At 30.8% G+C, this 18,881-nt stretch overlaps 1 protein-coding gene across 3 annotated transcripts in view; it reads left to right on the top strand.

Moving 5' to 3' along the window:
* Positions 1-18,881, top strand: part of LOC126743100 (NAD-dependent protein deacetylase sirtuin-1) — a 57,073-nt gene that overhangs the window by 22,005 nt on the left and 16,187 nt on the right. The window lies entirely within an intron of this gene.

Below are 18,881 nucleotides of genomic sequence, written 5' to 3' on the forward strand. Positions count from 1 at the left end.
CAATTATTAAAGTTTTTAGTAAATATTTGTATTACGCAGGGGAAAGTTCATGAACCTTTTTACCTAAGGCATATCAGCCTTAACCGTTTTATATCTACTTAATTACCAAACAGGGTACTGAAAAATACTGAACAAAAAATAACTAAAATTATAGATAAGAAATTGATGTATTAAATTATGATATTGATTAAATATTTGTAGCAATAAATTGAAATTAAAAGTTTATTAATAAAAATTTAAATAAGTGAGAGAAATCTATGGTTAGTAATATTTAAATAAATGGAATAAACTGGCCAGTATATTCCTCCAAGAAATGAACGGTTAACCTTCAAAATCGAGGCTGTAAATGTATGCCATTTGAACCTTACCTATCGGGATTGGGAATCTCTAACTCTGGCTCCAGCTCCACCGCTTCCAGCAATTTCCCGGGGAAATCAAAAATCCTGCAGCCATCAACAATTGAAGAAGAACAAAGAGGGAAACGGAAAAGTAAAACCCTTGTAGGGATGTCCGAAAAACAAAATAAATCGATATTTTGAATCGATTCAAGATCGTACATATCAAGATCGATCCAGAAATAAATCGGCAACAAAAGATCGATCTCATTAAAAATCGATATTTGATTCTGATAATTGTTTATGTGCACTTTTTTTAAAATAAAAATACATGTATAATTATATAAAGTATATTAACCAAAACAAACAAAAAAAAAGAAAATACAAATACAAAAAACATATAATATACATATAGTCATAACAAAAATAAACGTTATATTCCTAAAAACTATGATAATAATAGGTTATAGGATTAACACAGTAATAAAATATGCAAAAAAAAATCACAAACAAAGTCAATCTAATTTAGAGTCTTACCAGTAGGAACTATGTAAGGAATGAAGAAAGAGCAGTTGACATAAATGTGTTCCACTTAACCTATTCCTAGTCTGAGTTAGAATATTTCCTGCTTGGGAAAAAACCCTTTCTGATGGTACCGAAGACCCAACAATGGATATATATTTTTTTCCAAGACTAGCTAATTCACTCGAATTATGATTTAACCAAAAGCTAATTGGATTATTTTCCAATGGTATTATTGGAAGGTTTAAATATGCTTTAAGGTCAACTGACATTTCATTTTGATTAGTTACTAAACAACTTTTTTCGGAAGTGACCAATTTTTTGTGATAAGACCATATACTATTAGAGTTTTCATTATTGGCAGGGACAGTAACCTGCTTTTGAGAATCCACTCCTTGTTGAGAGCTATTATGGGTATTATATTTTAATAATTTATTGCTCTTGCACAAGCATTTGGATTACCAAAATGGATTTTCTTAAACCTTGGATCTAAAAGGGTGGATAGACTTAAAATGCTGTTTTCTTCAATAGCACCAAAACGTTTCGAAAGCTCTGCTAGCACAGTTTGTTTTAACTTTTCAGTCTCTGGAGTTAGGAGGTCTAAATTTAAAATATTATTTTTTAAACAGTTTACAATTGAGATAATTTTCCTGCATGTTAAATATTTTTCTCCGCTAACTTCTTTGGATACCTGTTCAATAGGCTTTAAAATAAAAAGAAGTTCTCTACATACTTGTATTTCTGCAGCTGAACATATAGATGGAGATTTTTTTTTGAAGTTTTGTGCTGCTCTTAGTTGATTTGCAGCAGATACACTTTGTTTAAAATAAATAACTATAGACTTTATTTTGTCAATAATTTGTTTTATAGCAGGATCTTCTGTAATTTTTGTTGCAACTAAATTTACTGTATGTGCAAAGCAGGGTAAGTGTTTATTTTTACCAAAAGTATCAGTAATATATTTGGTAATATTCGCCCCATTATCAGTGATAATAGCACTTACTTTTGACAAGTCAATTTCCCACTCTAGACAAACAGATTGCAAACACTCGCTTAAATATTGTGCAGTATGATTAGAACTAAGTTCTTTTACACCAATACCAATAGACTTACTATTTTCTTTATCTAAATAATGAACAGTGACTCCCAAGAAGCTAGTTGTTGACATAGTCTCGGTCCGAACATCGCATGTCATACATAGAAATTCCACAATTTTTCATTTTTAATGATATTGGATAAAGCAGTATACTTGTCTTCAAGCAGATTTGCAATTTTGTGTCTCCCAGGCAAAAATTCCCCGCTTCCAATTCCTTTAAAATTGAAAGCGCCATCTTACTATCGGTGGATAGTAAGATTAAAACTAAATTATGCACGGTTAGTTGGAGCTTCCTTTCCTTTATTTTTCCTATGACTGTGTTTCTGTTATTTTTACTAATAAACTTGTAAGATAATTTAGGAATCGATCTTCGATTTTTTGAGAGAATTGAAAGACTAGATCGATTCTCGAAAAGATCGCCTGGAAAGAAATCGATCGATTTTAATCGATTTTTTGGGGGAATAGATTGATCTTTGAATAAAATCGATTTGGATCGTACATCCCTAAACCCTTGCTAAGTTTCATTATCTATCCATCAAAATCTCGGGCATCCTGCACCAGAATTATGAAATAAACAGTTCCCTAAAGGAACAAGATTAAGGACTATAAATTATAAACCATATTGGCCACTTCCTGCTTCACAAACTTCGGAAATAAAAAAAACTGGCCTTTTACGTGTGCTTCTACCTGCAACACGGGAACAAGTCCTCGAAAAATGGATGCAGTACCGACTAAATAAGTTACGACCCCACCTCTCGCCTGAGCTGTCAATGTCAATCCAATCAGAGAAAACATCAATCAAGACCAACCAGGGGCCGTATTTTCGAAACCATGCGAGAATCTTCGAATGCGAACAAAGTCGAGCGGCAAAATTCGCACACGAATTAAAAAGTGCATTTTTGAACAGCACTCGAAATTTCATTCGCATGCGAACATGAAATGTAGTGGCAACGTAGCAAAGTCGAGTGCTATTGGAGGCCGTGTCAACCGGGATGAAGACAATAAAGATTTAACCTAACCTAAAATTTAAGTTTAAAAACATCAGGGAATTTTGAGGTTTTTTCATGGCGTTTCTTGGGTTTTTGCGAATTGACTTTTTTTTTAAATGAATTCAAAAAATAAAAAATATTGCGGTTTTGTGTCGAGCGAGCGAAAGAAAGAACTAATTTCATTTATGGAAGAGCACCCGGAATTCGGGCAAATTCACCCAAAATTTTTCGGCTAAAACTGCACAAGCCTTGTGGATAAAACTAGCGGACAGATTACACACTTACACAATCTCTGGAGCACATAAAGAGCACATCATCGTAATAGGCTTAATCATTCTATCGTAATAGGCTTGTTTAATCTATATTATTAAATTGAGAATCTGAATACATTTCAAATGGGTCAAGAAATGAAGAGTACATCCTATTCCTTCTATCTGCCAGAGATTTAGTCTCTTCCAGTGCATCGACGACTTTTCTTTGCACAATATTGTTTAATCTTGCTATTTGAATATTCTTATTTTTTTTTTTCAATAAACAACAAGAAAACACTACAAAAAAACTTAACCAACTCACAAATTAAGAAAAAAACAAAGCTAGTTTAAAATCAAAACAAGACAAGCGGCAGAATCGCACACGAACTTTGAAATTCGAATGGTATATACCCATTCGAGACACCGCATGCGAAAATGTTCGCATACGAAGCGGTCGAAAATACGAATATCGATTTTTCGTGCGAAATCCTCTAATTTCGTATGCGAATCAAAGTCGAATGGTTTCAAAAATACGGCCCCAGAAGAGTGACGGACCGTCAACAGAAACCATGAATAATAAAACCAGGAGAGTGATGCGTTACAGTAGTAATGTGTCATTGACAGTGTGAATTTAAAGAAATATCGATAAAAGAAGTTGACTGAAATTATTAATATAATTATTGAAATTAATGAAATATCAATGGAGCGTTAGTGAAAATAAAAGTAGAAAAATAAAACGCTACAGTGCATATCAAATTTCAAATCAAACTGAATTAGCTTCGCTATACGTTGGAATTTGCAAATAAAATACTACGCATTTTCTTCCGGCATTTAATCTGTTTACTTGATAACATTTCTAAATAATTCAAAATAATCATTCATTACTCTCAAAGAGACTTAAGTATGACCAAAGGAGGAAAAAAGTAAACTCAAAGTCCAAGTCTCATAAATCAGTAAGAGGGACAGCCAATTAGACCAGTGGTATCTTTTGTAGACTCTCCTTGCTATAAACTTTCTTCGTGGTTGAATGGGGTTTTGAGAGAGGTAACAGGCTTCCGAAGTTGTTTTTCCACTAAGAATTCCGATGAATTTGCTAATTTTTTGAAAGGCATATACAGGGTGTTTCACTTTTTTGTAGCAGGACTTTAACAGTATTTAGAAAAATTAATTTTAAGGTAGGTTTTTCATATAAATATTGATCGTCAAACTTTTTGTTTCTGAGATACAGGGCGTCAAAGTTTCTCAAAAAAAAAAGTTTTTATTTTTTAATATCCGAACTATCAAAGATATTGAAATCAAAATTGGTATAAACAATTCTAAGATGAAGGGTCATAATCGTAAATAATGTCATGTTTCTACGTTGGCCAGTGGCGGAGATATGACTAATTAATAATGTTAATGAGACTAAAAAAGTAGCACGCCACTGGATTAAGTCGATTAAATGATCATTTCTAAATAGTGCATTTAATTGTAAACAAAAATCCTCTCTTGATATTTTTTCGTATCTGACTCCGTTTTTTCCTCAAATTGGGTTGTAAAAATCACTTAAGATTTGAAGATAAATTTATTTCAACCGTCTAATAAATCGCAACATAGAACAATACCACAAATACTTATAACTTATTTATAACAAACAACAGATTACAAGAACACAACAGACAATTAACAAATTTAAAGAAGGTGTTCGAAATGTGAACCATTTTCTGCAATACATAATTCACATCGACGAATAACCGAACGTGAAATGTTATTTAAAAATGGTACTATTTCATTTTTTTCATCTTTCACAAGCAATCCTAATTCTATTTATAAGGTCATCCCTTGTTGGAACAGGTGTCGCATACACTCTTTCTTTTAAAAATCCCCATACTGAAAAGTCTAAGGGGTTTAAGTCTGGGGATCGTGGAGGCCACGCTACTGGCCCTCCACGACCCATCCACCTTTCTGGATAATGGGTATCCAACCAGTTTCGCACAATTTTCCCATAATGCGCAGGACAACCGTCAAGCTGGAACCAACTCCGTCTCCTTAAATTTAAAGGAATATCTTCCCACATATTCGCATGCTCCCGTTCTAAAAATTCCAAGAAGGCTGCAGCATTTACCCGTGGTGGCAAAAAATATGGTCCAAAAAGTCGATTGTCATAAATACCAATCCAGACATTAACACTAAATTCATGCTGGAAGTTTCTTGGTCGAATTCCATGTGGATTTTCATGCGCCCAAATGTGCTGATTATGGAAATTGACCACTTCACGCCGAGTGAAGCACGACTCATCGCTCCACAACACGTTATTTAAAAAACCTGGAGTATTATTAGCTGCATTAAGAATCCAACGACAAAATGCAGTTCTTTGTTCTTCATCTCCTGGTTGTAATCCCTGAACAGGCTGCAAATGATAAGGACGTCTATGATCCCGTCTTAACACTCGGTAAACACGGGAAGCTGAAATTCCTAAACCAGCGGAAACTCTTCTAATACTTGTTGTAGGATCTCCGTTGAACTCACGGAAAATTTGTTGCCTATTTCTCTCTATTCGAAAATGTACACTATTTTCATTTCCTCGTACATTGCCTAAACCATTCTCAATAATTTGTCGATGGACTCTTACAAATACAGAAGGATGTGGATGCCTTCTAATCGGATATCTGCGCATATATTCCCGGGCTGCTTCTGCGGAGTTTCCATTTGCAACCCCATAAATAAAGTGGATATCCGCTAACTCTTGATTTGAAAACATAAATGGCATTTTGACACAAAAACGATAAGAAGAAATAAACAAATCACACTTTTTGAGAACGCAATTGCAATTTGATACGATAATACTAATATGACATTTACATTTTATGACAATGTTTTTATTTCATGTCACACTATTCAAATTATCAAAATAAATTAATATAAATAACATTTCACGTTCGGTTATTCGTCGATGTGAATTATGTATTGCAGAAAATTATTCACATTTCGAACATCTTCTTTAAATTTGTTAATTGTTTGTTGTGTTCTTGTAATCTGTTGTTTGTTATAAGTAAGTTATAAGTATTTGTGGTATTGTTCTATGTTGCGATTTATTAGACGGTTGAAATAAATTTATCTTTAAATCTTAAGTGATTTTCACAACCTAATTTGAGGAGAAAACGGAGTCAGATACGAAAAAATATCAAGAGAGCATTTTTGTTTACAATTAAATGCACTATTTAGAAATGATCGTTTAATCGACTTAATCCAGTGGCGTGCTACTTTTTTAGTCACATTAACATTATTAATTAGTCATATCTCCGCCACTGGCCAACGTAGAAACATGACATTATTTACGATTATGACCCTTCATCCTAGAATTGTTTATACCAATTTTGAATTCAATATCTTTGATAGTTCGGATATTAAAAAATAAAAACTTTTTTTTTTGGGAGACTTTGACGCCCTGTATCTCAGAAACAAAAAGTTTGACGATCAATATTTATATGAGAAACCTACCTTAAAATTAATTTTTCTAAATACTGTTAAAGTCCTGCTACAAAAAAGTGAAACACCCTGTATATACCAGACCATGCAATGCTAATTTCCTTAGATGTGAAAAATCTTTTTCCCAGTATACCACCCACTGACTGCATTGAATTAATGGAATCTTTACTAGCAAATTCTAATCTACCCAGGCTGATTTCTTCAGACTTAATTTGGCTACTAAAAACTGTTTTAGATCAAAACTTTTTTAAATTCAATGGCAAAATGTATACACAGAAGGCCGGCTTAGCCATGGGATCATGCCTCTCCCCTTTCTTAAGTAAAGTTTTTATGCACAACCTGGAGTGCAAAATTATGAACAGTTCTTTCGCCGATCATATAATAGCGTATAAACGATATGTGGATGACATTTGTATTGTTTGGGGAGGCAATGACGATCAATTGTCCACCTTCTTAAATTTTACAAACGGTCTACATAGTAGAATTTCATTTACCTTAGGAAAGGAGAACAACAAAAGTTTACCTTTCTTAGACCTTTTGTTAATCAGGAATAATAATAAAATCGAATTCGATATATACAGGAAACCATCCACAACTGACAACATTATACAATTCACTTCTAACTCACCACATACCCACAAGTTTGCTTCATTTAACTCTTTGTTATATAGGATATTCACCCTTCCTCTATCCAAGGAATCTTTTTATAAAGAATTTAACATAATAAAGCAGCTTGCAGTTAATAACGGTTTTCCACTTTCTACCATAAATAAACTTTTTTTCGTATACATGAATAAATATAAATTCTCCTGCCACATCTTACACTCCAATTCTTTAAATCTTAACAAATTCAGATCTTTAACATTTTTTGGTTCAATATCTCTCCAACTTGCAAAACTCTTTAAAAATAATCTTAATCTTTCAATAGCTTTTAAAACTGCAAACACTTTGAAAAAACACTTGATAAACACAAAGGATAAAATGGAGCAAACTTTAAAATCTGAGTATCTGTATTCTTTGAATTGTAGTGAGCGTTCCGCTGTGTATGTTGGTCAGTCTGGTAGAAGAATTTCCACTAGGGTGAAAGCCAAGTCTTTTCAACAATTGTAAAAACACTGATATTAAAGAAACAAAGTCAGCCTTTGCAAATCATGTTTTATTGACTGGTCATAACTTTTCGGTGTCGGATGATGTACCTAACTATATTACATGAGTGTGGAAAAGGTAACAAACTAGATCTCTTCGAAAAGCTGGAGATTACAAGAGCTAAGAGAAGCCCAATATTAAATTGTGTCAATGATATCTTTAATTTCGAACCTAATCTCATTTTCAATAATCTCCAATAAAATTTTAATCTTGCCTCATATAATGTAATTATTGGCATACTACATCATTACCCCGGTTTGGCGACAAGGTATATGCTTCGAACTTCGGATCCAATGGTCTCTGGTTCGATCCCTATTAAATCAGAACATTTTTTGAAAAAATCTTTTTTTTATATATATTTTTTTTTGTCCTTTCATAATTGAAGGGTGGAAAAGCTAGAGAGCCTAAGTGCCAAAAACATAATTTTACAGGAGAGCGTGTTTTAATTTGTGGTACTTAGGTCGCCTAGCTTTGACGTGCTGAGAAGGTTTTAAATTGGAGGGCCTAAGTACCGTGTTATTATTATTGGGTATTTTAAACAACGGATTGTGAACAAAACTAAAAAACTTTATTTCTCGAAAATTTTAGTTAAAAAATAACATTCTGTATTAATACAAAGAAAAGAACCAAAACTTAAAATAAATGAACAAATTAAACTAGTTAGGAAGACATCTGTAGAATTCCTTATATTCTTCTTTACCAAGATACAGTACCATCTCCAATAAATTTTTCCTTTTATCTTGGTTTATTACTACTCCTTTAGGTTTTTCCAGGAATGTTACTTCTTTTAAGTGTTGAAAAGTCTTTCCTTTTTTAAATATTTTAATTTTATACCAGTTTTCGCATGTGCCATTTGAAATTTTCATTTCAATATATCCTTCCCGTAAAAGACTGTCAGAAATTCTAATTCCTGTGGCTTTAGAAATGTTCATATTTTTAGTATTTACAAGTGTATCAGTTGTTTGCTGAATTTCAAAAAAGTGCCAGACTGAATCCATATCTATGACTTCAAATGGGTTATGGTATCTCGCCGTTTTTACAATATCGTGTAATTCTGAGGGGATAAAAGCTTTTGAATTTCGTTTTCTTTTAAGCTTTTAAAGCTTTATAAGCGTTCTCTTATAAGCTAGTCTTTCAAAATAAAATAAGAATTATTGCCCTATTTCTTAGACGATATAAAAAAATAAAATTCTTCTCTCTTCTCTCTCTTCTAATCATAAAATTATAAAACCTGTAAAACAGCGTATTCTTAACGCTCACAATATTATTTGGAACATGATTACTTACGAATAATTAACTATTAACAATAATTTTTGTCAAAATACATAAAAACAAACAATCTAAACGTCCTTGATCCCTCAATTTTTCGTAATATACGAGGAATTTAAATTTAGCGCAGCGCATGCTCTTTATTCATTAATGGAGCTACTGGGTTTTAAAATCGATAAAATATGGATTTCTAATCACGGTACACCTCATATTTCAATATAGGTATATTTTGAGATACGATATTAAAATGACGATAAATAATAAAAGCAATTTCCAAGGCTTCCTTAATTTTGTACGATACAGGGTTTTGACACAACGTGCCAACAAACCTTATGTAATAAAAATCTCAAAATTGTCAAATACGGGGTATTGCAGTTAGTCCATCGATATTTATCTACACTATCGGACAAAAGTAGAGAAACCAACAATTTTCTTACAAAATATTTCAACATAATACTTATTTCTCTCTCTATCTACCCACTATTAATAAAATTAATAGTGGGTAGAATATTCCTTTTTGGCAATAACCCCGCAACATCGGTTTGGCATGGATTCAAAAAGTTTCAAATGGTTCCTTCTCCAATAGAATTCCAGGATTCTTGAAGAAATTTAATTAGGTCATTTTTAATGCTGATCCGATGTTGTTTTATAGGCAGGTCTAGTTCCTCCTAGAGGTTTTCAATATAGCTAAGATCGAACTTTGTGCAGGAAAGTCCATAGTCCAAAATTTTTTTTATAAAAACTATTCTTGCACTACCTTTGATTTATGTTTAGGATCGTTATGATATTATGCTGCTGATATATCCAAGTCAATAGTAAATTATCCTCAGCAAATAGTAGCATTACATACAATATCTAAATACACAAATAGATCCACAATAATCTTAATAATATGTAATGGTTCCATCACCATGCTTTAAAGCGGAAGGTTGCTATGACTAAGTACTACTGGGCGATATGTGCTCATCTAACTCCTCTCTCCTTAAGAAGCAAAAATAATGGAGTGGCTGGTTTGTTTGAAGTCTTTAAGTTCAACTTCAGAAGGGGTGGCTTCAATGGGTGTCATCTTCTTATGACTTCGTAGTTTTAATATGGATGGCATCTTGGATTTGAAAAACCGAAGCAAAATCATGAATAATCGTGGTGAACTTCATTTACTAGATTTAAGTGGTTAACAAGATATTTCAATCGATAGACCGCACTAAATTCTATAGTACTCATGTTGAGTGTTGGTTGATGTAGTGGTAGGACTGCATGGTTTATTTGAAGTTCTGGAAGAATCAGTGGTTTTTCTTGTTTTATTCTAATATCGTTGATACATTTTCTTGATCCAATAGATATTGCACACAAATGTGGAATTGATATAAGGGTTGGTGAGTATATTGATCTATATCTTTCTAAATCACATTTTATAGCGATTTGGACTGCTTGTTCTGGAATTACTTGAGTCACTTCTTTAACCAATTATTCTTTAAGGTGCAATTTGCTTATTTGGCAAGATGCTGCACGTAAATTTTCTAACTGAGTGGTACAATCATCTTCTTTGTGGAAGGCTTCTTGACAATAATATGTTTCAATTTCGGGACAACTATCCTTTCCATATTTGAGACTTTCATATTGCTTTTGGTTTGTGCCACACAAGGGTATTTAGAAATAACAAAAGTGTGGTTTTGAGGAGTAGGATATATATGATAAAAGGAATATTTTTCAGGTTTCAAAAAGAAATGTATTTGAATTGAAAATATTATTCTATTATTTGAAAATGACACTTGAGTTCCAATAAATTAATAGTAAGATGGAATATTTTTAAATTTTGGTATAGTATTATCGTCATAAATTGTTTCTAAATAATTTAGTGTTTGATTTAGCTCAGATACTGAAATATTCAAATTATTTAGCGAGTTTCATTTGGCAAATAATAGGGCCTCTTCTAAATTATCAAGGAAAGTAATTAAGTTTTGGCAATTTAAATTAATTTGTGATAGCAACCCTTCAAGCATTAGATATTCAAAATGACCGTTTTCTACTGTAAACGCTGACTTTGGTATTGCTTTTTCTGCGATTTAAATTTGATGAAATCCGCTAGCAAGGTCCAATGTAAAATATTGGTATAGTCCTAGCTTGTCCAAAATATCGGTTATATTAGGAATGGGCCCATCTATAAACAATAGTTGTTTCACTGATTTTTCTATAATCAATTACTGATCTCCATTTTTGTTGATTAAAAGCATATAGTTTTTTAGGCATTATCCATATTGAAAAGCTCCAAGGGCTGGATGATGGACAAATAATTCCTTTTTTTAGCATCTCATTAATTTGTTCTTGTACTTCTTGTTTATGAACTTGTGGATATCTATAGGATTTTGTATGTACAGGTATCTCATCTGTATTTTTTGGTAACAAGGTAATTATTATAATTTGTAACAATAACAAGGTAATTTGGCTGGCGTTTTCGGCTTTGTTGGTGTTTTTTTATTTTTATTGAATATTAAAAACAATGAATAAAATTAGTTTTTTAAAAGCAAATCCATTTTCCACTTTATCATTAGAACAAAAAGTAGAAATAAAGGAGTTAGGGCGACCGTTGCCCGATTTAAATATAGAAATTTTTTTTTCAGTTATTAAAAACAATAAAATTACTTATTTGTGTACCTTACTGTAAATATGGAAAACTGTATGTTGCCTGTGACCTGAAGTATTAACATTTCCACGTAGTTTTTAAAAGTTCATTTCCTTAAATTTCAAAATTTTTAAAATGTATATTTTTATCTACAAAAAAAAAATAGGAAACTAATTGCGTTACAATTTTGATAATAAAATGTAATAATTTCGATCACTCGTTCGGTCATGATAAAATTAGATCAAGGTTTGGCCCTACCTCCCTGAACTGTCACCAGCCGCCACTGGACTCAACCCCAAGTATACCTGTCCAACAGTGAAACATGGTGGTGGAGCAGTAATGGTTTAGAGATGCTTTTCGGGCTAGGGTATGGGCCCCCTGTATAAAATAGAAGGTATAATGGACCGGTTTCAATATAAGGATATATTAGAGAGCCAAATGATTCCATATGCTGATGATACTATGTCTTTAAGACATTTATTTTAACAGGACAACAATCCCAAGCATTCTTCTCGGTTCGTAAAAGTTCCCCTGATCTCAATCCAATTGAGAATCTGTGGGACATTTTAGATTCCAAAATCAGAGGAAAATCTTATAAAAATCAGAAAGAATTGTTTGAAGCATTGAAGAAAACATGGGTGAATATGGATCCAGGGATTATTTCTAAGCTAATACGATCTATGCCAAAACGTTGTGAAGATGTTATTAAGAATAACGGGTACTTTACAAAATATTACCTTATATATTTTTTTTTTATTAGAAATGAAATAAAAACGAATATTAAAAAATGTTGCTTTACTTTTTTCCAGCTAAAAAATAATTTTTTAATACAAAAATACTAAGGACAAGGAAATATGTTTTTTTTTTCTTAATATTGAATTGCTTGTGTAATAATAAATTACTGGAATTAATTTTACTTCAGGTTTACATTCACTGCTTGAAAAAATAAAGTATTTTCAAATGTTGCTCTACTTTTTTCTACTACTGTACATAAATAGGACTAGATGCCTAAAATATAACATATAGAAAGAACATATACATATAGCAACCTTAGTACTACTTTTTGGTGCCTAGCTCATTTTGTAAAATGGCGACGGGACGCCATTTTGAAAATAATAAATGCTTAGAGATATATACAGATATAGTTTATAAAGTATCAGTATTTTGATTTTTTCAAGACGTACTATGAATTTTCATTGCTACCATATAATTTTATAATGTAATTATTGACTTTCAAAAATGCTTGTTAAAATTAGGATTGAATGTATATATATATACAGGGTGTTCGAAAAATAGACGGAGATATTTCAATGGGTGATTCCTTGTAAAAAAATATGAGAAAAAGTTTCTTCAAACATGGGTCCGGAAATGCACAGTTTTCAAGTTACAGGGTGATACATTTTTTTTTTAAATATTAATTGTTTATGCTTAATGAAACAACAAATATTAAAGTTGAAAAAAAGGCAGTGGCAAATTTACATGGTGAGTGTTTATACTTTAAAATACTCTGTTTATGGTATACATCTTACTTAATAGCCCAATCATGCAGGCTTTCCTAACCCCTCTTGAGTTCCCTATATGATTATTTATGATAATATTTTTTAGTATCTGGATTAATATAGAATTTAGTGGAATCAAAGCAAACGATCCCCATATGGTTTTTCATCTGGAAATCGTACATCATGTAAAAATAAAAAATTGTCATTCATATCCATTTCAATTATGCCTGAAAGATTAAAAAACATAATTTTAGCTCAAAATTTAAAATACATATATTACTTTTAAAATGTAAAGTTTAAACTTTAGCAATGTCTGAAAATAAGCACAATTAAAACTGTGACAGTACACACTATCAATTAAAATAACGAAAACTTTATATAAATATTATTTACACATTAAATACATTTTTTTGCTTAGAACTTATGTATTTTTTATATTCTAATCGTTAATTGCTTGGAATTATCTAAGTAGTTCTAATCCAGGCAGTTAAAGGTTCCTCAACTACCCATGAAAGAAGAATTCCTAATGCAACGAGCAAAAGTGTTTAAATTGTAAATGTCTCCAACTAGTTTGCCAGGTATCGTCTTTTTCAACTTCATGATCTTCTAATGCAGATTCCTCTATGTCTAAGAATTGCCTGAAACATACTTACCATCGTTTTTTTTTTTTTTTATTTTTTAGAGAGGTTAAAAAAATCTGCTAACAGACACCCCGGGCCGGCCCGGGGTAGTGTGGGGTTAAGGCCTTTTTCAGCCCCGACCCACTAAAAACCATTCCTCTAAGTCAATTTTTCAAGGGAATAAATAGCACGCTGGTTACACGCTTGGTTAATTTTTCAAGGGAATGAGTTTTCCAGGGAATAAATAGCACGCTGGTTACATGTTTGGTCAATTTTTCAAGGGAATGAGTTTTCCAGGGTATAAATAGCACGCTGGTTACATGTTTGGTCAATTTTTCAAGGGAATGAGTTTTCCAGGGTATAAATAGCACGCTGGTTACATGTTTGGTCAATTTTTCAAGGGAATGAGTTTTCCAGGGAATAAATAGCACGCTGGTTACATGTTTGGTCAATTTTTCAAGGGAATGAGTTTTCCAGGGTATAAATAGCACGCTGGTTACATGTTTGGTCAATTTTTCAAGGGAATGAGTTTTCCAGGGTATAAATAGCACGCTGGTTACACCCTTGGTAAATTTTTCAAGGGAATAAATAGCACACTCATACATGATTTGTCAATTTTATTCAAGGAAGTACACTGATATATGCTTGGTCAATTTTTCAAGGGAAAATAGCACACTGATACATGTTTTGTCAATTTTTCAAGGGAAAAAACTTTCAAGGGAATAAATAGCACGCTGGTTACACGTTTGGTCAATTTTTTAAGGGAATAAGTTTTCAAGGGAATAAATAGCACACTCATACATGATTTGTCAATTTTATTCAAGGAAGTACACTGATACATGCTTGGTCAATTTTTCAAGGGAAAATAGCACACTGATACATGTTTCGTCAATTTTATTCAGGGAAGCACACTGATACATGTTTTGTCAATTTTTCAAGGGAAAAAACTTTCAAGAGAATAAATAGCACGCTGGTTACACGTTTGGTCAATTTTTTAAGGGAATAAATTTTCAAGGGAATAAATAGCACACTCATACATGATTTGTCAATTTTATTCAAGGAAGTACACTGATACATGCTTGGTCAATTTTTCAAGGGAAAATAGCACACTCATACATGATTTGTCAATTTTATTCAAGGAAGTACACTGATACATGCTTGGTCAATTTTTCAAGGGAAAATAGCACACTGATACATGTTTTGTCAATTTTATTCAGGGAAGCACACTGATACATGTTTTGTCAATTTTATTCAGGGAAGCACACTAATACATGTTTTGTCAATTTTTCAAGGGAAAATAGCACACTGATACATGATTTGTCAATTTTTTTCAGGGAAGCACACTGATATATGCTTTGTCAATTTTTCAAGGGAAAAAATAGCACACTGGTTACATGCTTTGTCAATATTATTAGTTAAGTACAGTCAAGTCAGGACTTTGTTCATTTTTGTAATTTTAATTAAACTTAAAATTACAAAAATGAACGTTTGAGACAAAATTGATACATTATAAATGCATATGCTGCTTATCTACGATTGGATATTAGTTTATTTAGATCCCATGTAGTTGTAGTTATAAAAACTTTTATTTCAATTATATTATAAAAAGAAAGCAATTTTAATAAGGAAATTTAACGAATAAATTCCTTACAGAAAACCTCCAAGAGTTTAAGAAATTCTAAATCCCTTTTTTATAAAATTAGTTTGAAGTGCAAATTTAGCGAATAAATCTGCCAATAAATATTTTGTTCGTTGTTTTTTAGAACCCCTCATAATAATGTTTTGATCATGATCTTTATGTCAGTTGGCTAGTAAGTGAGGTAAATTTTAATAAAGAGGAAATTTAGCGAATAAATTTCCCTTTTTCAGAAAATTTTGAAAAAATATTAGAGTGTATTAAAATCCTTATTTGTATATAACCCCTTAGTGATTTAGTATAGAAGTGAATTTAGCGAATAAATTCACACAAGACATTTTTGAGAAAAAATATGAAAGTGTTTTAAAGAGAGTGTTTGACTGTTTTAAAGGTGGAAATTTAACGAATAAATTTCCTTAAGTTTTCAGAAAATTTTGAAAAAATATTAGAGTGTATTAAAATCCCTATTTGTATGTAATCCCTTAATGATTTAATGTAGATGTGAATTTAGCGAATAAATTCACACAAGACATTTTTGAGAAAAAATATGAAAGTGTTTTAAAGAAAATGATTCACTGTTTTAAAGGTGGAAATTTAACAAATAAATTTCCTTAAGTTTTCAGAAAATTTTGAAAAAATATTAGAGTGTATTAAAATCTTTATTTGTATATAACCCTTTAGTGATTTAGTGTAGATGTGAATTTAGCGAATAAATTCACACATGACATTTTTGAGAAAAAATATAAAAGTGTTTCAAAGAGAGTGTTTCACTGTTTTAAAAGGTGGAAATTTAATAAATAAATTTCTTTAAGTTTTCAGAAAATTTTAAAAAAATATTAGAGTGTATTAAAATCCCTATTTGTATATAACCCCTTAGTGATTTAGTGTGGATGTGAATTTAGCGAATAAATTCATACAAGACATTTTTGAGAAAAAATATTAAAGTGTTTCAAAGAGTTTCACTATTTTACAAGGTGGAAATTTAACGAATAAATTTCTTTAAGTTTTCAGAAAATTTTGAAAAAATATTAGAGTGTATTAAAATCCCTATTTGTATATAACCCCTTAGTGATTTAGTATAGAAGTGAATTTAGCGAATAAATTCACACAAGACATTTTTGAGAAAAAATATGAAAGTGTTTTAAAGAGAGTGTTTGACTGTTTTAAAGGTGGAAATTTAACGAATAAATTTCCTTAAGTTTTCAGAAAATTTTGAAAAAATATTAGAGTGTATTAAAATCCCTATTTGTATATAACCCCTTAGTGATTTAGTATAGAAGTGAATTTAGCGAATAAATTCACACAAGACATTTTTGAGAAAAAATATGAAAGTGTTTTAAAGAGAGTGTTTGACTGTTTTAAAGGTGGAAATTTAACGAATAAATTTCTTTAAGTTTTCAGAAAATTTTGAAAAAATATTAGAGTGTATTAAAATCCCTATTTGTATATAACCCCTTAGTGATTTAGTGTGGATGTGAATTTAGCGAATAAATTCACACAAGACATTTTTGAGAAAAAATATGAAAGTGTTTCAAAGAGAGTGTTTGACTGTTTTAAAGGTGGAAATTTAACGAATAAATTTCCTTAAGTTTTCAGAAAATTTTGAAAAATATTAGAGTGTATTAAAATCCTTATTTGTATATAACCCCTTAGTGATTTAGTGTGGATGTGAATTTAGCGAATAAATTCACACAAGACATTTTTGAGAAAAAATATGAAAGTGTTTTAAACAGAGTGTTTGACTGTTTTAAAGGTGGAAATTTAACGAATAAATTTCCTTAAGTTTTCAGAAAATTTTGAAAAAATATTAGAGTGTATTAAAATCCCTATTTGTATATAACCCCTTAGTGATTTAGTGTGGATGTGAATTTAGCGAATAAATTCACACAAGACATTTTTGAGAAAAAATATGAAAGTGTTTTAAACAGAGTGTTTGACTGTTTTAAAGGTGGAAATTTAACGAATAAATTTCGTTAAGTTTTCAGAAAATTTTGAAAAAATATTAGAGTGTATTAAAATCCTTATTTGTATATAACCCCTTAGTAATTTAGTGTGGATGTGAATTTAGCGAATAAATTCACACAAGACATTTTTGAGAAAAAATATGAAAGTGTTTTAAACAGAGTGTTTGACTGTTTTAAAGGTGGAAATTTAACGAATAAATTTCCTTAAGTTTTCAGAAAATTTTGAAAAATATTAGAGTGTATTAAAATCCTTATTTGTATTTAACCCCTTAGTAATTTAGTGTGGATGTGAATTTAGCGAATAAATTCACACAAGACATTTTTGAGAAAAAATATTAAAGTGTTTTAAAGAGAGTGTTTGACTGTTTTAAAGGTGGAAATTTAACGAATAAATTTCCGTAAGTTTTCAGAAAATTTTGAAAAAATATTAGAGTGTATTAAAATCCTTATTTGTATATAACCCCTTAGTGATTTAGTGTAGAAGTGAATTTAGCGAATAAATTCACACAAGACGTTTTTGAGAAAAAATATTAAAGTGTTTCAAAGAAAATGTTTCACTGTTTAAAAGGTGGAAATTTAACGAATAAATTTCCTTAAGTTTTCAGAAAATTTTGGAAAAATATTAGAGTGTATTAAAATGCCTATTTGTATATAACCCCTTAGTGATTTAGTGTAGATGTGAATTTGGCGAATAAATTCACACAAGACGTTTTTGAGAAAAAATATTAAAGTGTTTCAAAGAGAGTGTTTCACTGTTTTAAAAGGTGGAAATTTAACGAATAAATTTCCTTAAGTTTTCAGAAATTTTTGAAAAAATATTAGAGTGTATTAAAATCCTTATTTGTATATAACCCCTTAGTAATTTAGTATGGATGTGAATTTAGCGAATAAATTCACAAGACACTTTTGAGCAAAAATATTAGAATTTATTAAACTCCGTATTTGGATTATAACCCCTTAGTGATTTCATGTAAATGTGAATTTAGCGAATAAATTCACATAATTTGTTTTATTTTTTCATGCAAACTAACGCGAATCCAATATCCAATCGTAAATAAGCATGCTAAAAAAATCATCACTAACAAGAATTACCCAGAATTGGATATGCACTAATAAAAATAAAATAGTAATTCACTTCAGTTTTGTTCTTTAAATATGAATTTAGCCATTAATTAAATTTAATATTAATTAATTCATTCAAAAGCATCTATAATTCAAAATAAATTGCATGCAATTGTAAAAAAAAACAGTACTTACCGTTTACTCCAATATTGCAGGAACCACATAAAAAACACACACTCACAAAACACTGACACTGTACCACCATAAGAACCACAAATGTTTGTACGTTAACCCCCTAATTAATTTTATTTAAATATGAATTTAACGAATAAATGCACACAAGACGTTTTTGAGAAAAAATATTAAAGTGTTTTCAGGAAAATGTTTTACTGTTTTAAAAAATG

The sequence above is a fragment of the Anthonomus grandis genome, chromosome 1 (genome assembly GCF_022605725.1).
Source record: "Anthonomus grandis grandis chromosome 1, icAntGran1.3, whole genome shotgun sequence".
Lineage (NCBI taxonomy): Eukaryota > Metazoa > Arthropoda > Insecta > Coleoptera > Curculionidae > Anthonomus > Anthonomus grandis.